Below are 5,000 nucleotides of genomic sequence, written 5' to 3'. Positions count from 1 at the left end.
CGTTCGTTATCGGAATTAACCAGACAAATCGCTCCACCAACTAAGAACGGCCATGCACCACCACCCACCGAATCAAGAAAGAGCTATCAATCTGTCAATCCTTCCGGTGTCCGGGCCTGGTGAGGTTTCCCGTGTTGAGTCAAATTAAGCCGCAGGCTCCACTCCTGGTGGTGCCCTTCCGTCAATTCCTTTAAGTTTCAGCTTTGCAACCATACTTCCCCCGGAACCCAAAAGCTTTGGTTTCCCGGAGGCTGCCCGCCGAGTCATCGGAGGAACTGCGGCGGATCGCTGGCTGGCATCGTTTATGGTTAGAACTAGGGCGGTATCTGATCGCCTTCGAACCTCTAACTTTCGTTCTTGATTAATGAAAACATACTTGCAAATGCTTTCGCTTCTGTTCGTCTTGCGACGATCCAAGAATTTCACCTCTAACGTCGCAATACGAATGCCCCCGCCTGTCCCTATTAATCATTACCTCGGGTTCCGAAAACCAACAAAATAGAACCGAGGTCCTATTCCATTATTCCATGCACACAGTATTCAGGCGGGCTTGCCTGCTTTAAGCACTCTAATTTGTTCAAAGTAAACGTGCCGGCCCACCGAGACACTCAATAAAGAGCACCCTGGTAGGATTTCAACGGGGTCCGCCTCGGGACGCACGAGCACGCATGGGGCGGTCGCACGCCTTCAGCTCGCCCCACCGGCAGGACGTCCCACGATACATGCCAGTTAAACACCGACGGGCGGTGAACCAACAGCGTGGGACACAAATCCAACTACGAGCTTTTTAACCGCAACAACTTTAATATACGCTATTGGAGCTGGAATTACCGCGGCTGCTGGCACCAGACTTGCCCTCCAATAGATACTCGTTAAAGGATTTAAAGTGTACTCATTCCGATTACGGGGCCTCGGATGAGTCCCGTATCGTTATTTTTCGTCACTACCTCCCTGTGCCGGGAGTGGGTAATTTGCGCGCCTGCTGCCTTCCTTGGATGTGGTAGCCGTTTCTCAGGCTCCCTCTCCGGAATCGAACCCTGATTCCCCGTTACCCGTTACAACCATGGTAGGCGCAGAACCTACCATCGACAGTTGATAAGGCAGACATTTGAAAGATGCGTCGCCGGTACGAGGACCGTGCGATCAGCCCAAAGTTATTCAGAGTCACCAAGGCAAACGGACCGGACGAGCCGACCGATTGGTTTTGATCTAATAAAAGCGTCCCTTCCATCTCTGGTCGGGACTCTGTTTGCATGTATTAGCTCTAGAATTACCACAGTTATCCAAGTAACGTGGGTACGATCTAAGGAACCATAACTGATTTAATGAGCCATTCGCGGTTTCACCTTAATGCGGCTTGTACTGAGACATGCATGGCTTAATCTTTGAGACAAGCATATGACTACTGGCAGGATCAACCAGGGAGCTGCGTCAACTAGAGCTGAGCAGCCGGCCGCCCGGGAGTGTGTCCCGGGGGCCCGCGCGAACACGCAAGCGTCCGCTCAATCATTCTGCAAACAGGAGGAGGCTGCGCTCCCCTGCACAATACACCTCGAAACCCTCTCAGGTCCCGGCGGCGCGCAGCGCCGTCCCAAGTACTTGGTCGGGTTCGAGAGAGGCGCAATCGCCCGGAGTTAGGCGAGTAGACGCTTTCGGTGCGACCACCCGTGCTCCCAACTGAGCTTGCCGCTGCCGACAGAGGCCCGGGAGCGTGCTGTCGTGGCATTGCCGGCGGGAGACAACACGCGCCACCTACGGTGACCGGCAGCTCCAACGCCAGCGCCACAGAAGGACAAAAGCCCCACTTGGGTGCCGAAGCGAACTCTCCCAGCACAGCGCACGCGCCAACACATCCGCACAGCTGCGATACAAACCACCAGCGAGAACCGCTGGGGCGACCGAGCAGCAGACGGCGTCGCGGCGCCGAGCGCCGGGCGGCGGCGCATCCTCAACGCACACAGTCCTCAATCGGACCAGCACACTGAAGATGTCCACCGCGCTTCGCACCGGGCCCGCGAGGACCTACTTTGGCCGCACGGCGCCGCGCGCAGGGTGCGCCGGCGCGCAGCTGCGACGCCTGCCGCGTCCGTCGGCCGGCGCGCCTGCCACTGGCCGCCCCCACCAGCCGGCTGTAGCGCGTGCGCCCACGCACCGCGCGGCCAGCACGCCGGGAGGCGCCCCCTCACCGGCCGGGGACGGTCCCACCCAGCCACCGCCGCGTATCGCTTCACACCCAGATGCCGTTCAGTTTCGTCGGCATGGTGGGTATCGCTGGAACAACCGGTTAGTACCTCAACCTATCGTCGCCATCACCGATTCACCCCTAGCGAGAACAACCGCACCACAACAGGTTACCATTTCTTCATTTGCGTAACTTCACCAGAAAACGCAGGCGTCCATCGCCATTTGCAACTTCAACGATTATTGCATGCCTGTGTCAGGTGTCACGCCACACTACGTCTGCCCACATACACGCAACAAAATGTGCACGCCTAGACAATACGTGGAAGGTGGCCCCCGTACGTATGCGATGTCCATTGCTCGAACGACTGTCAACCGGCCTCTGTAGCATGTCGCAGATATGGAACGCGGTGCACCATGCCATCACGGTGTGTGAGGAGAGACGACTAGGTCCGAATACATCAACAGACAGCTCATGCTGATCGCCATCCACGGCGTCCGTTCCTCCCACACGTCTCTATGGCGTACCACACTGCAATCCAGCTCTCATAGGGAGACGACACGTAGCTGCGTGCACAATATTTGCACTGTATGGTCCGCCGTTTTTGGGCGCAGTCGTTGTACGGTCACACATGTGCCACGATGTATCATTCAGTACATAAGGACGAATGTGCAGTACAGATTGTGGTTCACGCGTACGACATCAGCGGACAGTTGACACAGGCCGCACCACAACGTAGCCTGCGTACGTCGCATGCGAAGGGCATTGAACATGCAAACTTGTCACCAACCAGCTTGCGAAGGCAGGGGGCAAGGTGTGGACGTGGGGACGTGGGGAGGGGTGGGGGGGGGGCGGCATGTACGTCCTGCTGCCATCCACATTACAGTGTACAGCAGGAGCATGTGGAAAGTCAGCAAGACTTGCAAGGTGTTTAACATGAAGCGATACACAGGGGAGCGGGCAGTGCGAGTAGCGAACTATATTGCGAGGGTTGCGGGTGGGCAACACTACACTAATTGAACGAGTCGTATAACAATTACAGAGCAGGTTTAGGCGACAACGTGGGTTACGTTAGGGGACAACATGGGTTAGGTTAGGGGACAACATGGGTTAGGTTAGGGGACAACATGGGTTAGGTTAGGGGACAACATGGGTTAGGTTAGGGGACAACATGGGTTAGGTTAGGGGACAACATGGGTTAGGTTAAGGTACAACATGGGTTAGGTTAAGGTACAACATGGGTTAGGTTAAGGTACAACATGGGTTAGGTTAAGGTACAACATGGGTTCGGTTAAGGCACAACATGGGTTAGGTTAAGGCACAACATGGGTTAGGTTAAGGCACAACATGGGTTAGGTTAAGGCACAACATGGGTTAGGTTAAGGCACAACATGGGTTAGGTTAAGGCACAACATGGGTTAGGTTAAGGCACAACATGGGTTAGGTTAAGGCACAACATGGGTTAGGTTAAGGCACAACATGGGTTAGGTTAAGGCACAACATGGGTTAGGTTAAGGCACAACATGGGTTAGGTTAAGGCACAACATGGGTTAGGTTAAGGCACAACATGGGTTAGGTTAAGGCACAACATGGGTTAGGTTAAGGCACAACATGGGTTAGGTTAAGGTACAACATAGGTTAGGTTAAGGTACAACATAGGTTAGGTTAGGTTACACGTTGTTGTAAGGAAAGGTGTAGAGGAGGGGGGCGGGGGCGGCAGGTTCGTTGATAGTGATTATAGTAAGTGAATGCTTGTGACATGATGAGATTTGTCACGTCAGGATGCACCTTTGGCTTATTAGAGGCGGCGCTCCAATTCTATGCTTGTGTCAGACCTGTGTCTTTGACTCATGTCATTGTTTGTGGGCTGTGACAGGAGGTACTATTGTGATGTTGGGTGCACCGTTGTATAGGACATGTGTGGGTATTGGTGCCTTATCTGCGCAATGGTGGATGTCGAAAGGGGGGGAAATTCTATTTTCCGCATGGACCTCCTGGTCCGGTTGTGATAGTGTGGATTGTGTAATGTGGCGGAGAGGATGCACTGGATGTTGTTCCATGCTGGTGCTTACATATTGTATGTGCGCCCGTTAGAAGCAGAGAGTGGTGCGTGATGAGAGTGTCTGGCTGACGTGTGGTTCCCATTGTGGGCACACTCTTTCAGCATGTATACGGACAGTTGTATATATATTCTGTAATTTGATGGCTCTGCATTGATTACTAATCAGCGCCGTGTGTACGGGTAATCTGGTTCCAGTCCAAAATGTTCCATCTGTGTACATTAGTGACAAAGACTCCCCCCATGCAGTGGGGCTCGGTCTGTTATAACTCTTCCGCGTAATATATTTGCCCCACGTTTTTGCGACTGCGAGTGCGAGTGCGCATGGGGACCGACATGCTGATGGCTCGGTATCGGACGCCGTACAGTGAGCAACGCGATCGCGTCTCTCGCTCGTAAGTGGTACAGGTCGCGGCTCATGTATAGGGACAGCGGGAATGTCGCATTTTGGAAATAACTCTTCATGAAACGCAAGTTATAGGGGTGGATTGCACTTTACGAGTGCGGGAAACGTCCGCCGTTCATCCGCTGGAGGTGCGAGTTTGGCGGTTGGGGTGGTCCACGAACGGGTGCGGGTGGAGTCATTGCCGGTCCACGGCTTCGTGCGGCAGAGCCACTGGAGAATGGGTGCTATGGTCGACAGAGGCTGCAGGCTTTGTGGGTGGCGTCGAAAGGCGGGCACTGTGGCGCCACCGCTGTCTTAGTCGGCTTGGCGTCTCATAGATGGCGGTCTCGTCGTTGCAGGAGGTCATGTTGCGG

The 5,000-nt window shown here is 54.4% G+C and overlaps 1 non-coding gene across 1 annotated transcript in view; it reads right to left on the bottom strand.

Annotated features, from left to right (window-relative positions):
• Positions 1 to 1,425, bottom strand: part of LOC124773003 — a 1,908-nt gene extending 483 nt beyond the window's left edge. The window contains exon 1 of the ribosomal RNA XR_007014452.1: positions 1 to 1,425. This exon is cut by the window's left edge and continues 483 nt beyond it. This is a non-coding gene — a ribosomal RNA (small subunit ribosomal RNA).
• Between the last annotated feature and the right edge of the window lie 3,575 nt (positions 1,426 to 5,000).

This window comes from Schistocerca piceifrons, unplaced genomic scaffold (assembly GCF_021461385.2).
Source record: "Schistocerca piceifrons isolate TAMUIC-IGC-003096 unplaced genomic scaffold, iqSchPice1.1 HiC_scaffold_943, whole genome shotgun sequence".
Classification (NCBI taxonomy): Eukaryota; Metazoa; Arthropoda; class Insecta; order Orthoptera; family Acrididae; genus Schistocerca; species Schistocerca piceifrons.
The sequence above is the reverse complement of the archived record's forward strand: the minus strand, read 5'-3'. Positions and strand labels throughout refer to the sequence as shown.